Genomic DNA, 18489 nt, shown 5'->3' on the forward strand with positions numbered 1-18489 from the left:
CAATTTTAATATTACTGTTCATTTGTCATAACTTGCATCCAAAATATGACAAAGGACTTCTCAACTATTTTCAACATACAAAGAGAAACTAAGGCAAAAGTTCAGCAGTGTGGCTTGCTCAAGGTCACGCATTTGGACGTCGACAGTAGCCCCGGGGCATCTGTCTCTCGGTCTTCTCCTCTGTTTTCCTCTGTTCAAACAAATGATCTAAATATGTATTTGATTTTTCTACAATCTGCACAAATCGCCTAAAGGCCTGTGGGAGCATGTGTTCAATTTAAATCAGAAGCCAAGGTTAAACAAATCCTATCAGTGGGGCAGTGAGAAGCAGCGTGGTGGAAGGAGTATGGGTCTGGAAGTAAGGAGGACATGGGTTCCGATCCCAGCTCTGCCACTTGGCTGCTGTGTGATCTAGGGCAAGTTAGTGTACTTCTCTGTGCCTGTTACCTCATCTGTAAAATGGGATTTAAGACTGAACCCCATATGGGACAGGGACTGTGCCCAATCTGATTATCTTATCTCTACCCCAGAACTTAGTACAGTACCCAGCGCATAATAAGCACTTAATAAATGCCATTTTTTTTAAAAAAAAAAAAGGAGCACGGGCCTGGAAATCAGAAGGCCATGGGTCTGCCCCTGCCACTTGTCTGCTGTGTGACCTTGGGCAAGTCACATAACTTCTCTGGGTCTCAGTTCTTTCCTTTGTAAAATGGGGACTGTGAGCCTCATGTGGGACAGGGACTGCTTCCGACCTGATTAAGTTGTATCTACCCCAGTGCTTAGAACAATACTTTCCTCCACTTGAAAGCAAATCTCACAAGAACTTAGCTGAAGAAGAAGCAAAATGGAGGTCCCAAACTCTGGCAGATTGGATAGATGGGGAGAGTCTCCCACTGTAAGTGACAAAAGAGCCTTGTTGCAGCATTGAAGACTTTGAGACTGAGGACCCGTGAAAAAGAATCGGTTGCGATGTTAGCGGCTTTTGCAGTGTCATTCACATACTTGACCCTGTACTCTCTGGAATGCTGGAGCAGGCAGTGAGAAGCAGCATGGTAGAAAGAGTATGGGTCTGGAAATAAGGAGGACCTGGGTTCCGATCCCTGCAAGTGAGCAGGTAAGCAGGGCTGTGAAGCAGCACATTACAAAATGTACATTCAGTGTTTACATACAAAATCAGTTCACGCGAAATCACTCAATCTATCAAATGGTAGTAATTGTAATTGTAATTATGGTATTTGTTAAACTTACTATATGCCAGGCACAGTACTAAGTGCTGGGATAGATACAGGATATTTAGTTCCCTCATGGGGCTCACAGAGTGAGTAGGAGGAAGAATAGATATTGAATCCCCATTTTGCAGAAAAGTGACTTGCCCAAGATCACGTAGCAGGTGTGTGGCAGTCAGAATTAGAACCGGGGTCCTCTGACTCCCGGGCGTGTGCTCTTTCCACTAGGCCACACTGTTTTCTGGTAGAACCAGTAGTCCACAAGCATAAAACAGCGTAGTAATAATAATAATAATAGTAATAATGATGATGATATTTGTTAAGCACTCCCTATGTGCCAAGCACTGTTAATAATAGTAAGAAGAAGAAGAAGAGTATTTGTTAAGCACTTATTATGTGTCAAGCACTGTTCTAAGTACTGGGGTAGATATAGCCTAATCAGGTTGGACACAGTCCCTGTCCCACAGGGGCTCACAGTCTTAATCTCCATTTTACAGATGAAAGAACTGAGACTCAGAGAAGTGAAGTGATTTAACCCAGGTGACACAGCAGACAAATGGCAGATTCGCGATTAGAACCCATGACCTTCTGACTCCCAGGCCCTTGCTCTATCCACTACACACTGCTTATGGGCCCGTAGCATGGTACTGCAGCCCCATAAACCAGCAGGGAATTGCCAAGGTAAACGCTTAGGAATTGCGGCTGTCTTCACTGCCCACATTAGCCCGCAACCTGTCAGTATTCCTGCTGCACCTGTTCACCATACAAAGTGACCTCCATGATTCTTAGGTCAGAAACCTTCTCTTCCGACAGTTTAGGCCCAGTAGGCTTTCCCCTATTTCTGGTGTTTTCATCTTCCTGTGCAGTGAGGGGCGGATTGGACATGGAAAGAGTATGACAGTTTAACGTCTTCTTAAAGAGCACATGATCATCGGGCTCAATTCCCAGTTTTTTCCATCATAAGCACCAGAGGGAAAGATGCTATGAGAAGCAGCATGGTTTAGTGGAAAGATCATAGGTCTGGGAGTCAGAGGACTGGTATTCTAATCCCAGCTCTGTCAATTGTTTGCTGTGTGACTTTGGGCAAGTCACTTAACTTCTCTGTGCCTCAGTTCTCCTGTTCTCCCTCCTACTTAGACTGTGACCCCCATGAGGGACTGGGACTGTGTCCAACATAATTAACTTGTTCCTAACCCCAGTGCTTAGGACAGTGCTTGCCTCATAGTAAGCCCTTAAAAAATACCATAAAAAATGGGAAAGACTGAGAAGAGAGTAGAGCATCCTTATTGTAAAAGCCATTATTGTGAACATGGGCCGTATGAGATGCTATAAACTGCCTACGCTTTGGGTTCCCAGGGAGCTGAAAGAGGAACACACCAGAGCCTTTCTGCTCGTGGCCTTTCATCTTTACTCCAGTGAGGTAGTTGTTCCATGCCCTGGCAGCATTTGTGAGGGGAAAATATGTGCCCATAATAATAATGATAATAATAATAATAATTATGGCATTTGTTAAGCACCTACACCATATGCCAAGCACTGTTCTAATCACTAGGGTAGTTACGAGGTCAGCAGGTTGTCCCACGAGGGGCTCACAGTCTTAATCGCCATTTTACAGATGAGGTAACTGAGGCACAGAGAAGCTAAGTGACTTGCCCAAAGTCACACAGCTGACAAGTGGTGGAGTGGGGATTGGAACCCACAACCCCTGACTCCCAAGCCCGTGCACTTTCCACTAAGGCAGGCTGCTTCTCATGCTGCCCATGCCATGCCGTGGGGGCTATAGGGAAAATCACCCTCTCAAGTTTTGGACTTGGGTACCCAGACTTTCTGATCCTACGTCCCTGACAAGGCCTGAAAATCAACCAATGGTATTTATTGTGTGCTCCCTTGCTTTCAGGTGTGTTGATTTCTTTCCTCCCATAGAAAGGAGTGAGTTTAAGATGGGTCAACCTTAAATTCGAATTTTTTGATTCTTTTGTCACTGTAAGTTAGAACGTTAATGCTCTTAAAACCCACTCTTCAATCATGACAGGGAAAAGATGTCACATCTGTACATGTCACAGGTCTGTAAGCCTGGGCAGAGAGGGAACCGGAATTTAATAATTAGGGTCCCAGGTTGTCAGAACATTAATGTAAATGAAAACTGATTTTATCGATAAGTCTTTCTTTCATGAAATAAATTAAATCAACATTTATTTCTTTTTGTCTTGGAGGTCTTTTGTTGAAATGAGAGCTGTATATAGATGTAATGTAATGAATTACGCGGGATAAATCATACCCAATACTGAGTCCCCAAAATTTAACTGGTCATGCAAGGTGCACGAAGAAAATCAATTAATCAATGGGATTTATTGAGTTTACTATGGTCAGAGCACTGGACTAAGCACTTAGGACAGTAGAGTACAACAGAGTTGGTAGACATGTTCCCTGCCCACAAAGAGTAAATAATTTTTAATGAAAGGAAGCAATATTTAATAACTATACACCTGAATACATTAAATAAAATCCCTGCCCTTGAGTGAGAGTGTAAATTTAAGCAAATCACCTAACCCTGAAGTCGCAATTTCACAAATGTATAAAAAGGAAATGGTTGCTCTCCAACCCTCAGCTGTGCCTTGGATGAATGAAAGAGGTGTGGGTTCTAAGGGTTTTTTTCTTTCTTTTAAAAATGCATAAAAAACATATCCTTGAATCAGGATGGGAGTAAGGAATGGGCGATAATAAAGGTGAAATGGGATGGAGGTTTATGTTGCCTGCCCTATTTCTTCCCACCCGTTCTGGAGGAAGATGTTGTGAGCAGTGTGTAGCAGACAGTCCATGTCTCTTGTCCAGTACTGAGTGAGTAGAGTGGGCAGAGCAGGAGGAAAGGAGGCAGCAGTAGAGTATCTGGTATTCTGGCATCCTCTTGTGCCATCGATGGCCACCCTTGGTCTGTGTGATTTCTTTCTGCACATGCTCACCCAGACCTAGTCTTAGGAGGGAGTATGGATTCATGGCCAGAAGTAGGATGGTTTATACTGTAATTACCACTTCCCAGGAGAGCTTTGAGGCACTGTTTCCGGCAGGGCCGGAAAGACCTGATTTTAATTCCAGATTGCCTGAACTAGGGTGGGAGCAAAGACACGTCACTTGGTGATTGTGTTTTACCAAAAGAGAAGTCATATTGGCATTTTTTAACTAACTCAATCCACAACGGTTATACTGATAGGGACAGCATCTAGATCAGTATTCTTCAAATCAAAGGATGGAAGCTAATAATAATAATAATTATGGTATTTGTTAAGTGTTTAACTATATGTCAGGCACTGTACTAGCGCTGGGGTGGATACAAGCCAATCGGCTTGGACTTAGTCCCTGGCCCATGCGGAGCTCACAGTCTCAATCCCCATTTTACAGATAAGGTTCCTGAGGCCCAGAGAAGTGAAGTGACTTGCCTAAGGTCATGCAGCAGACAAGTGGCGGAGCAGGGATGAGAATCCATCACTTTCTGACTCCCAGGCCTGTGCTCTATCCACTATACCATGCAGCTTCTCTAACTGCCCCGATAACTCTAACAGAGCTAGTTCCTAACAGAGGATCCAGAACAACACTTCAATCAACTCTTCCTTTTCGGTCTCCATTTATACAGTCATTTCTTTCAGGACAGGAAGAAAGCACTGACCCCTCTCCCATCTTTCCCTTCCTTTTCCTTCCATTTTTCCCCTCTTCCCTATCCCTCTCCTTCCTCCTCCATCCTTCCCCACCACCTTTCTCCTATCCTTTCCCTCTTCTCCCTTTCCCATCCTTCCCCTCCCCTTCCATCCTTCCTCTTTCCCTTTTCTCCTTCTCTCACCCTCTCCCTCCCTTCCTCCCTTCCTTCCTTCCTTCCTCCCTTCCTTCCTTCCTTCCTTCCTTCCTTCCTTCCTCCTTCCTTCCTTCCTTCCTTCCTTCCTTCCTTCCTTTTCTTTCCCTTCTTTTTCCTTTTCCTTTCCCTTCCTCCTCTTCCTCTCCCCCTTCCTACCCCACAGCCTACCTTTTTCTTTACCCAGATCCCACTCAGCTGGTCTTGTTTAACCCACTGCAACTGAATGCTGACTCATCTGGTCCTTCCTGCCAAGGCACAATCTTAAAGGGGCCAAGGCACTTTGTAAGAAGATGAGGTTCTAACCTGTGACAGTTTAAAGGATCTTGAGAAGAAATCTAGGGTGCATCTTGCTGGCATTTCCTTTTTCCAAGAAACCCCCTCGAATGATGGTTTTGTTTCTGTTGACCTTGGCCTGTAATTCCCAGACTCCATGTCTGACTTCTCCTTTTCGTGTTCCTTTTCTAAAGAAAGAGGAAGTCTTCACTCTGAGGCCAAACTAAGGCCTGAGGCTCAACCACCTCACTCCTACAATTTTCAGGTTTCTTTCCATTTTTATGTGATTCAAATTTTAAATTAAATGGTTTTGTGCATATTTTTGGTTGCCTGCAAAGTTTCTCTCTAATTTTCAGCTTAAGCAGGAGGTTTCTAAATTAAAGTTAGATCTGAGATTTATGCCTTCAGCCAATCTTTTCCAGTAAATGCTACTTTTCACTTCCAAAGCACTTGAATGTATTGTTGCAGAGAAGAGGTGATTGTATAGCACATGGAACTGGCCGTTTTAGGCTCCTGGGCTGACTTCCCTCTGATCATCTGAGTTTATTCAAATCATTTAGCTTCACTGTGAAAAGAAATGCTCAGGGTCTGTTTTCTTATCCTTATTTCTTCCCCAAGGAGTCATGAGGATGACTGAGATAAGAAGCCATATTCACCGCCTTCCTTGAAATAAAATAAACCTGGCATCTTTGGAAGCTTCATTAACTTTCAGGCTGAAAGGTACCATTTAGTACTCTGGCTTTTGAGTCAAAGATATTTGATAATCTTTTGATTAATCCGGTCATGTCATCCTATGAGCCGCTGTAACACTTATGAGTAGATCAGCATGAAAATCTATTTAGTTGCCTATTTTTTTGTTTTATCATTTACTTCTATGGTCTTACTCTTAAATCTATTTCACGCTTGCCATCTGTGTCCAGCTGTTCTTTACCCATTTAGATTGCTGTCTTCTTGAGGGCAAGGACTGTGTTTTTAACTTTTATTATATGTTCCTAAATTCCTGGTATGGTACTCTGCACACAGTATGCTCTGAGTGAGTTCTGCTACCCCTGCTGTTTTTGATGGCTGAACGAAATGACTCTCTAGTTCTGATTTTGCTTGATCATTTTCATTGCTGGTTGCATGACTGGTTTACCATCAGGTGTTTCTGTTCACTTTTTTTGAAGTAGAAATTTTTGTTTTTGTTTTCTCATGAGAAAGTGCCCCAAGAATCAATGTAGGTGCCTTTATGCATTCATTCTGAATTCTCCTCCTTGGACCATGGGTTGAACCTCACAGTCCTGATTTTCTCCTCTTTGGTGAGCACATAAAGGGATCTACAGGGCTTCCCTGACATTTCTGTAATGAGATTAGACCCTGCAATTCTGATTCACTAACAGTTATCTGCCTGAATGACTTCTAAATTTTGGACATTAACTGCATATCTAAATTGAGGCTTCACAAATGGGACTCACAATCCGTAACCCATCATCAGATAACTGGGAAAGCAATTCATTTAGATTGTTTCATTGAACTCGTCTTATTCTTGACACTCGTTCAATCCCATATTCATCTCCTAGTGGTTATTAGCAGTATAATTATGTATTATTCCCCAATTTAGAGACTAGGTGAACACCCCGACAGCTACATCCCTGCACTCTCTCACTGGGTGATTTTCATCGTCTCTCCTGGGCCTTCTGCTCTTTCTATTTAGAGTTTAAAATTGGCTCCGAATGGAACCGCAAATTTAATTTTTTCTGTTCCTCGTTATAGTCATGTTGCTACATTATTTAAAGAACCATGCTGGTTCCCCATTAGCAAAGAGATTGGAATTAAATAGCTAACTCTTGATTTTAAGTCTTCAGAATCTGGAGGCCCAAGAATGGTTCATGTAACTAATGAAGCCTGCAGTTGGCTGGTTGGGGGTACAATTGACCACTTCCTTTCTATTTCAAGGGACCGTGTGGCCAGCTGGGGATAAGGGTGAGGACGATTAGCCGATGGTTTTCTTAACTAGCTTTTGTCTAGTACAGAAAGATTATGTCCATCAGAGAGCATGCCAGGATGAATCTGGTTCCATCCAATGGAACGCTTGGCCCCGGTTTATTTCTTTTCTTGATTGTTACTGATGTACATCCTTTCTTGGGGTGTAAAGAGCCTTGACACTTCTGAAGGCCGTGATATAAATCAATTTGTAATTATAATTAAAAACATCTATTTTGTAACTCTTTTGCTTCTTTTGCTTCAGTGAAATTGTAATCTTATATGCATGAAATCACAGAGTATTTTCAGGGAAATGAGTGTGGTGTCACAGTCTGTATTGCATGCCACAAATGAAGAACCTGGTCGTGAGGGAGTAGCCCGCAAAAGTGGAACAGAAAATTAAAAGGGCATAAATATCAAATTGATTCACCGTCATAAAAGTGTATATTAAATCTCTTTACGGAGTGGGCTTTTTTCACTTTAAAGACTCACTCTTTAGGTTTAACTAGTGAGCAATTAATTTTTAATCTCAACTTTTTAATTGTAGCATTATCTCAAAGGTATTTTTTCTAAACCATCAGAATAAAACTCTGTTACCTGAAATTTTCAGTGCTGCCTCCCCAAATAATAGTAATTATAATTATGGGTTTTGTTAAGCGCTTACTATGTGCCAGGTACTGTACTAAGTACCGGGGTGGGTACAAAAAAATCAGGTTGGACACAATCCCTGTCCCTTGTGGGCTTCACAGTCTTAATCCCCATTTTACAGATGTGTTAACTGAGCCACAGCAAAGGGAAAAGACTGGCCCAAGGCCACACAGCAGGCAAGCGGCGATGCCGGGATTAGAACCCATGACCTTCTGACTCCCAGGGCCGTGCTCTATCCACCACACCACGCTGCTTCCCAAAGAGAGGCACTGCAATTTTCATAATGGGTGTCAAAAAAACCCCAAATTTGTCTTGAAGGTAGAGCAGAAATATCTGGTTAGACACCCAACATGTAAATTTTTTTTTTTGTTTTAACTCCTTTTTCACTTGAAACCTTCTGCCTCCTTTCCTCATAACATCAAGTGTATGTGAAACGAGCTGGGCTGTGTGTGTGTGGGTGTTTTGTGTGCAGGCATCAGCCCCCACTGCTGTATGGCGTAGTTCTCCGCATATCGGTTGGATTCCTGCGAAGGCCAGGGTTGGGGTGAATGAGAACCTGGGGTGTCTGAATGCGAGGCCTGTCTCCCTTGGGTCCCATTTCCCCCCGGCAAGCTCGAGGGCAGGCGAGGAGGGGGTCTGACCGCCTCTAGCTTACTTTAGGACTTGGGGAATAGAATTGCAACTATAGCAGGACAGCCACAGTGAATAGCCCAGTCCAGAGGATGATGGGGAACTCTCTCTGGGGACCCCCTCTGCCTTCCCATTCCAAAATGAGGGGTTCTCTTGGCCAGTCGGTCTGATCCCTTGCTCCCACCCACTCTGTTCCTGTTCTGATTCCTCCTCCTAATCAGGAACTTGTGCTTGTGCACCGCAGAACAACGAGAGGCTGGGCAGGAAGTGAGCCCGGGAGCGGTATCAGGCGTGCTTTACTTCCTCAGTTTGTGCTGAGCACGGTCGTCTCCCGCCCCACCCCCTCTTCCTTCAGCAGAAGCGGATTTCTTTTTTAACTTCGACACTTCGCTTGTCATCCGTACCGATGTGGGCTTTCGGTCAGACCTGCCCTGCGTGAATGTGAAATGTTCTTCAATTAAAGAAGGCCCTTCCCTTCCCTTCCTCCCATCCACTGGAGACTCCAAAAGAAGTTAATGGCAATGTCTATTCCTTATTAAAAAAAAAGATTTGATGTTCTAAGATCTTTGGAGAGCTATGACCCTGTGGAAGTGAAAGAGACAACATCTGTCAAAGTGTCTAACGATATCTAGGAAAGAGCTTAAGAACTCGCGGGAATTTTCTAAAGGCAAAGTTGACTGTATTTTTCATAGGACTTGTTCTCCAGTGCATGTCTTTCCCCTCATTGCCTGATCATGACTGGTAATGGCTTTTTGACCCTGGTTGAGTTGCCAAAGGGGCCAAAAATGAAGAAGGAAGTTTCCTTTTGTCCATATTTATTGCCGAGGTGCAGCGTGGCTCAGTGGAAAGAGCCCAGGCTTGGGAGTCAGAGGTCATGCGTTCGAAGCCCGGATCTGCCACTTGTCAGCTGCGTGACTGTGGGCAAGTCACTTCACTTCTCTGTGCCTCTGTTCCCTCATCTGTAAAATGGGGATTAACTGTGAGCCTCACGTGGGACAACTTGATGACCCTGTATCTCCCCCAGCGCTAAAACAGTGCTCTGCACATAGTAAGCACTTAACAAATACCAACATTAAAAGGTGGAGTCCTCCCACTCTTTGGTTTCCCACCTTTCCACTTCCATCACTCGCCTCTGAGAAGGTGAGAGTTAGCGAGTTCTAGCAATTGGTTGTAGAGGGAGATGGCAAGCTCCTTGAGGGCCAGGGTCATATTTTCCAACTCTATTGTGTTGTACTCTCTCAAGCACACTGTAAGTGCTCAGTAAATGCTATTGATTGATTAGAGGGGGTTCTCTCCTTCTGCTTGCGATTAGAGACAAGGTCATCCTGAAGTGAGAGGTGAAATTTTAAGGAAAAGGGTGCAGGGAGACTCCTTGGTTGCTAGGTTGGGCACTAGTTATAAGCTGCCGCCGCGGCCGATGACCTAGTGGCAAGAGACCGGGTTTGGGAGTCAGAGGACGTGGGTTCTAATTCCGACTCTGCCACTTGTCTGCTGCGTGACCTTAGTCAAGTGGCCTCATTTCTCTGTGTCTCAGTTCCCTTATCTGTAAAATGGAGATTAAGACTGTAAGACCCATGTGGGACAGACTGATTATCTCGTATCTACCTCAGTGCTTAGAAGAGTGTTTGGCACATAGTAAGCGCTTAACAAATACCATAATTATTGTTATTATTAATTTCCCATGCTGCCTTGAGACAGTGTGGCCCAGTGAAAAGATAATTGGGATTAGGATCAGGAGACCCAGGTCCTCCTCCCTGACTAAGCCCTGATCTGCTGATTGGTCCATGGGCAAACCACTTAACCTCTCTGAGCCTCAGTTTCCTTTTCTGAAAAAAACCTACATTCCCCGGTTCAAATCGTAACCTCATATGGGACAGAAACTGCGTCTGATTTGATTATCTTGTATAATAACTGTGGTCTTTGTTAAATGTTTGCTATGAGCCAAGCACCCTACTAAGTGCTGGGGTAGATAAAAGATAATCAGGTTGGACCCCGTTCCACCCACATGATGCTCACTGTCTAAAGGGGAGGAGAGAAAAGGTATGTATTTAATCCCCATTTTACAGATGAGGAAGCTAAGACCCAGAGAAGTCAAGTGACTGAGCCTAGGTCACCCAGCAGGCAAGTGGCAGAACAGGGATTAGAACCCAGGCCTCCTGATTCCTAGGCCTGTCCTCTTTCCACTAGGCCTCTCTGCTGCTCCAACATTTAGCACAGCACTTTGGCCCAGAATAAGCCCTTAATAAATTAATTATCTTTGAATTTTATCTGTGAAATTAGGGAAAAGAACATCTTTCGGGAAAAGTTTTTAGCCTCCTAGTGGCTGGGGAACACTTCCTGAGTCCCTTGGTATAAAAAACCCTGCCTCTCATTGCCTCAACCAAAAACCTCTGACACTTCTGCACAGCGTGACCTCAGTCACCTCTTTCCTTTCCTTTTACATTCTTGGTTGTTGTGACACCACAGCAGAGACAATATCAGACTTTTAGGGGAAGAAATAGACTTGCACTCCCTTGGGCCCCCGTCTTCTCCCCTTCCTTGGGCCCCTGGGTAACATCAGAATCAAAGAGGAAAAGGCAAAATGTTCTGAAACCCCCAAGTGACTTCTTTGCCGTCCAGGACTTAACAGCAGGTCAAGCTAAGATCCGATCTGACAGTGTCTGGGATGCCCTTCTGCTCCTAGCTTCAAGCTGAAAAGTAAATGTTATGCAGCAAATTATTTCCTATCACATCGGTAGTGCATGACCAGAGTATCTTCCCTGAGCAGAGCAAACCATTCATCACTGCCATTAAGTGGCATCCCAGGTTTGCTGCACTGCTGGCGGGATTCTTGAGTCAAAAAATATTACCTGTTTCAAAGGGTTGTTTGATCAGGGCAGATGTTGATTTTGGTGGGAAAGGAATGAGTCCCAAAAAACTCATCCGGGGGAATGGGCAAGGTGTTACTGTAAATCATGGTTGTTTTCCAGACTGGCTATAACGGGGGTGGGACCGCCCCTGAGCGGTGCAGAGCCCGGGGCAAAAAGGCCGATCAATGAGAGGTCAGATGGGTGAGCCGTGTGGTCTAGTGGAAAGAACTCGGGCCTGGAAGTCAGAGGACTTGGCTTCATTCATTAATTCAATCGTATTTCCTGAGCACTTACTGTGTGCGGGGCACTATACTACACACTTGGGAAAATGCAACAATAAACAGTGACATTCCCTGCCCACAACAAGCTCACAGACTAGAGTGGAAGACAGAGACATCAATATAAAGAAATAAAATTACAGATATGTTCTAATCCCAGCTTTGCCGATTGCTTGCTGTGTGACTTTGGGCAAGTCACTTAACTTCTCTATGCCTCAGTATCCTCAACTGCAAAATGGGGATTAAATCTTCCTCCTACTTAGATTATGAGCCCCGGGTGGGACAAGGACTGCGTCCAACCTGATACTCTTGTTATCTACCCCAGTAGTAAGTACTTGACACTTAGTAAGCACTTTAAAAATATCTTTAAAAAAGGAAGTTTGAGGAGTGGAACTATTTAATGAGTTCAGCTCCTCAAACCAGGGGCTGAGCCAGTGAACGTTAATAATAATAGCAGTGGAATTTGTTAAGCACGTACTATGCGCCACACACTATACTAAGCACTGGGGTAGATACAAGATAGCACGGTTGGACACTGTCCCTGTCCCACATAGGGCTCACAGTCTTAATCCCCATTTTACAGATGAGGGAACTGAGACACAGTGAAGTGACTGGCCCAAGGTTGCACAGCAGACAAGTGACAGAGGGAGGACTGGAACCCAGGTCCTTCTGACACCCAAGCCCAAGCTCCACTAGGCCACACAGCTTCTCATTGCTTCTGGCAGCCACCACTGGCTCTGAATTGGTTCCACCATCGAGTCCAGGAGAAGGGTTAGGTCTGGATCAATTGGTGAATCACCGGAACCCTTGGGATGGCCTTGGAAAAGGGTATGCTAAAGTAGTGAAAAAGCCCTTCTGCGTAGGTGACTGGGGCTTATTTTCTCCATTATGCTGATGCTGACACGTAGGTAAAAGGAGGAAACGTGATTTATCCAGGTTTTCCTTCATTCACTGCAGAACTGGGAAGAAAAAGAAAGCCTTCTGACTCCCTGTTTGAAGGTTTATCCACTGTCCTACTCCATTTTCTCGATCCATAACCAAAGTAGCCATCTGCCTTCAGGGTCAAAACTCCAGACTCCTCAAAACATACATTCCAGATAAGCCTGTAATCATTTTCTTAGTGAAAGCTGCTTAACTACAGGGCTAGCGCATGCTTAACTATCCCTCACTCCCCGGGGCAGAGGAAACCACGGCCGGGCAAGCAGGGATGGACGCAGACCTTTCGAAAAACCAACTGAAAAGTGACAGTTTTAAACCGAGCCTCCCCCTAAACATCCTGCACCACAACCCCGCCGCCTCTTCTTCCTCCACCCCAGGCCCCGAACACACGCTCTGCAACGTAGAGACGGAGCTGCCATTTCAGACTAAGCTCAACAAACCAGAAGCCAGAGCTGAAAACTCCGTCACTTCTGGCTTTTGGTACTTCTCACTTTTTTGTCTTGATCATCTATTGAAACCAATTCTTTCCTGAGATAACAGCAACCTTGTTCATTCATTCATTCAGTAGTATTTATTGAGCGCTTACTATGTGCAGAGCACTGTACTAAGTGCTTGGAATGTACAAATCGGTAACAGATAGAGACAGTCCCTGCCCTTTGACGGGCTTACAGTCTCACGTTCCTGTCTGGGAAACCTAGTACTACAGTGCGGGATTCCTGGATAAAGAATTAGACATCAAAGTTTAGGACTAAGAGAGAGCAAACTGTTCCTGAGTCCTACACTCCGCACCTTAGTGTACGACTCTCTCTCAAAAGAACACACTCTAGTTTTTCGACTGGTGTCACCATTAAAACTGGACAAAACCATCAACGGTGTCTTTTTAATCTGCGGCCATAATTTAAACATCATTTGAAAAGAGCATCATAATTCTTCTCTGGCTCAACAATGATAACGATAATAATAACAGTGGCATTTGTTGACCACTTAATATGTGCGAATACTGTATCAAACACCGGAGTAGGAATGAGATAATCAGGTTGGACCCAGTCTCTGTTCCAGGTAAATGGGGCTCACAGAGGGAGGGAGTATAGATATTTACAGATGAGGAAACTAAGGCTCAGAGAAGCTGAGTGACTTGCCAAATGTCACACAACAGATGAGTGGTGAACCTGGGATTAGGAACCAGGTCCCCTTACTCCCAGGACTGTGTTTCTAGGATGAATTGACATCTGACTTTGACTTTCTGATTTTTGATGTTAGGATCTCAATTCCTTTTGTTGGTAGGAATTTCAGGTGGCAAGGAAAAACCCACACCTGAACTGAAACTGTCCTTTACATGTTGGATTCGTGACACTGTCTGGGTTACCGCACCCTTTTTCTACCCCTTTCACACCTTAGGTATGCAAGTATAATTATGAATTTGGATTTTTTTCCGTGACTATTAAGTGGATTGTCATACATTATGTTAATCTCAATTAGGTAGTCTCTCTGAACAATTGATACATTTTAAAACTTTCTATATACGGTCTCTATAGGAAGGAGAGTTTATTCCAGCTCTTGTTTCCCAACTACTTGACCTTAATATCCCTACTAAGAAGTAATTAGAATACAGTCAACCAAAACTTCCCCACCTCAATCTTCCTCCCCTTCTCCTATTTCATAGTTTCCCCTAATTTCAGAAACCTGCTGTAGGTGTTGTGATTTGACTCTTTTGCCTCCCACATGATTGACTTCCACAACCCTGCCTTCTACCCAAGCGGCATACGAATACTGAACTAAAATGGAGTGTACTTGTACAGGGAAGACTGAAAAAGTGCTTTAAAGGTATCGCAAAACATAATCTCGAATAATGTAGCAGGAAGACAACACCATCTACGAAGTTGAGAAAGAGCCACCTGGCGGATGGCAGTCAGGAGATGGGTTTGACTCTCCATGAATTAAAGGTTTTAGAATACTAAAACACCAGAATCGAAAATAGCACCAAGCTCTGCAAGTGGCAAATGCATCAGGGTAGGCAAAGATGATCTATTCATTTTTATTATGTGGGGCTGTCACTTACTTCAGAGTCTGTTCACCCATACATTAGGAAGCAGTATTGTCTAGTGGAAAGAGCACGGGCCTGGCAGTCAGAGGGCCTGGATTCTAATCCTGGCTTTGCCACTTGTCTGCTGCGTGATCCTGGACAAGTCACTTAAATGTCTCCGTGCCTCAGTTCCCTCATCTCCAAAATGGGGATTCAAAACCTGTTCTCCCTCCTACTTAGGCTGTGAGCCCCATGTGGGACCTGATTATCTCATATCTACCCCAGTGCTTAGCCCAGTTCTTAGCAGATAGTAAGCGCTTAATAAATACTCTTATTATTATACCTGCTCTCATGGATAAGTCCTCACTATCATCAGCAGCAGCCTGGAAAATGAGGGACAGCGAGCTCTTCATTTGTCTCTCCTTCTGCCTATAATAATAATAATGTTGGTATTTGTTAAGCGCTTACTATGTGCCGAGCACTGTTCTAAACGCTGGGGGAGATACAGGGTAATCAGGTCATCCCACGTGAGGCTCACGGTTAATCCCCATTTTACAGATGAGGTAACTGAGGCACAGAGAAATTAAGTGACTTGCCCACAGTCACACGGCTGACAAGTGGCAGAGCCAGAAGTCGAACCCATGACCTCTGACTCCGAAGCCCAGGCTCTTTCCACTGAGCCACATGAAGAGGCATATAAATATCTTCTATGCAGTAGTTCTCTTGCTTTCAAAGCCATCATGAACATCTCACATGTCAACTACTCTCCTTCACATGCCAACGGCTTCATCACATTTTAACCTGGGACCTAGTGGAAAAAGCACAGGAGTGGGAATCGGGAGATCTGGTTTATAATCTTGCCTCTGCCCCTTGATTTTTGGGTGACCTTGGGTGAAACACACAACTGCTCTGTACCTCAGTTTCCTCGTTTATAATACCATCATCATCTTCAGTGGTATTTACTGAGCCCTTAGTGTGTGCGGAGCACTATGCTAAGCACTTGAGAGAGTACAATACAACAGAGTTGATAGACTCGGTCCCTGCCCACAATGAGTTTAGAGCCTTGAGGGGGAGGCAGACATTAATATAAAATGTTCATTAAATACCTATTTTTCCTCCTCCCTAGGCTGTGAGCCCCAGGTGGGATAGAGATGGAGTCTGATCTGATTGTATTGAACCTACTCCAGTGCTGAGTACAATACTTGGCACATACTAAGCACTTAACACATATTATTATTATTATCATTATTATTCCCTGACAGGTAGTTTCAGGTTTTCAGTGGCCCATCTCCTTATCTTCAGCTGGATCTGGAAGTTGCAGGAAAAAGTCATGCGAGAGGCAGAAGAATCAGATCCCAGTCACGACAATTCCTCGGTAATTTCCGGTCCATTTCAAAATTGAATATAGAATCTTCCCCTCCAAGAACTGGTTCAACCATCCACACATCCCTAAGCATGAGTATATTGATCTCTTCCTCTCCCTAGTTGATTCCCCATGCTAATTAGATGGCTGATTTTTCTATTCCTAGTCTCCCAGGGTATCCTTCTCCTCTGCAGCCTGGCTGTCGATGTTCAGATCCTCAGCTCTGTGCAGATAATGACTCCTTGCCCCTTTTAAGGGAACCATCAGATATGTCTCCGTGAACCGCGTGGAGGCTTGGCTCCTCTGCCTGTGTGAATGCCCAGTGTGTGCCAGTGCTATCTAGATGATAAATTGAGAAATGTGTGCTTTTGCTTATATTTGCATAGAAAGGCCGTAATTAGCTGTGAAGCATTTTGTTAAACTTCTGTGTAAAAGATGCTGTAGAAAAATAAATGGCATTATACAATGCTGTATTGTACTCCCGGGAATGTGCTCGGCTCCCTGCTCCTTTTCTTATTTGCCCGCTGCATTAGCATCCCCCCAAATTGCTATTCTTGTTTTGATTACTGGGCCCTTTCAGACTGAGAATTAGTTTTCAGTATACAAAGTGGTTTCTACAGACTCGTTCTTTCAGAGGGGTCTTATTTACCAAAGTTAATTTTGGTCATATTGCAACGTGCTTGACAATAAATATGAATCTTGTTTATTTTCCTGTGCAGCATTCCACCAGCAAGTAGCAATTTGAACTAAATTACAAGTGTTCAAAAAATGTACTCACATATTTCAGAGCAGTTTCAGAAGCATCTTGCTGGACAAAACCAGACTCAAATAAACCCATTACCTAGCCACCGTTAGTTTTAGGGCACCCTAGAGAAGGCATCTGCTGGTGCCTTGACAGGATTTGGGTGGCAGTTTGTTTTGGTTTCAAAAGCTGGTCACAGAGTTGCCATCTGTCTCACTCACATCTCTGGCAGTGGGGACGAAAGATGGCATCAGCTTAATAGTTCTCAGCCCGTTAGAAAAATACAAACCTTTTTATTTCCTCGTACATAAATCTCTCTGACTCCCCGGGGTCTAGGCCCAGTCCACACTCAACGGGGTTGCCAAGGAGAGAGAGATGTTGGCAACCTGTGGGATTGGGTTCTTCCCAGAAAGCAGGAGAGAGTTCCTTGGCATCTTGGACTGATATTCTCTAACCCTCGGGTAGTGTGGTACCTGTGATGTAGGTTTGCGTAGGCCTTGTTATTATTATTATTATTATTTTGGTATTTCATATTTATCAAAGCTCATCGCAACGAACTAGAGTCATTCAGTCCAAAGGACTCCGGTTCTGAATTCAGCAGCAAGACGGTGACAAAAGTCAGGGGAAGAACGGAAAAGATTATACTCTCCTGGCACCCTACGGTCACTCACATAATAAAAAGTTACACTGTTCTGCCCCAGGCAACAGTCTGTTCGTTTTTAATTTACTGTCTTTGGATTGAATTTGTATATTCAGCACAAAACACAGACATGCTTTTCTCCCTGTCTAGAGGAGCAGCGTGGCTCAGTGGCAAGAGCCCGACCTTGGGAGTCAGAGGTCGTGGGTTCGTATCCCGACTCTGCCCCTTGTCAGCTGTGTGACTGTGGGCAAGGCACTTCACTTCTCTGTGCCTCAGTTCCCTCATCTGTAAAATGGCGTTGAAGACTGTGACCCTCACGTGGGACGACCTCATTCCCCTGTACCTACCCCAGCGGGTAGAACAGTGCTCTGCACGAAGTAAGCGCTTAACGGATACCAACATTATTATTATTAAAACCGGTATTTCCATATGCACAGTGCCAACAGGCATACTTGACCTCTGAATGTCCGAAGGAATAGCCATTCTTCCAACAAGTGATGCAATCTATAAGGCAGGATATTGATGCTGGGATTGCGCCACCTAATGTTTTTTCAGAATGAAACCGAGAGAGAGAGAGAGAGAGGAAGAGAGAGATGTCAGTGAGATTCAATCCTCAGGGTTTGTAAGGGGAACACATAGATTGGTTACTCTATTATGTCCTTTTTAAAGGGGAGGCACCCTACAAGGTCGACAGCTAAATATTACGGGCGTTTTCAAATGGCGGGGAACCTGGAGCATATACTGCTCACGATCAGATGGAAAATGATGGGTTTCCCCCAACCCAACCAGTGCACACCTAGCCTATGTTGTGCAATTAGTTGAGAAGCAGCATGGCCTAGTGAATGGAGCACGGGCCTGGGAGTCGGGAGGTCATGGGTTCTAATCCTGGCTCCGCCACTTGTCTGCCGTGTGGTCTACCGCAAGTCACTTAACTTCTCTGGGCTTCGGTTACCTCATCTGGAAAATGTGAGCCCCATGTGGGACAGGGACTGTGTCAAACCCGATTTGGTTGTATCCACCCCAGCGCTTAGTACAGTGCCTGGTACATAGAAGGTGCATAACAAATACCACA

Source organism: Ornithorhynchus anatinus, chromosome 2, assembly GCF_004115215.2.
Source record: "Ornithorhynchus anatinus isolate Pmale09 chromosome 2, mOrnAna1.pri.v4, whole genome shotgun sequence".
NCBI lineage: Eukaryota > Metazoa > Chordata > Mammalia > Monotremata > Ornithorhynchidae > Ornithorhynchus > Ornithorhynchus anatinus.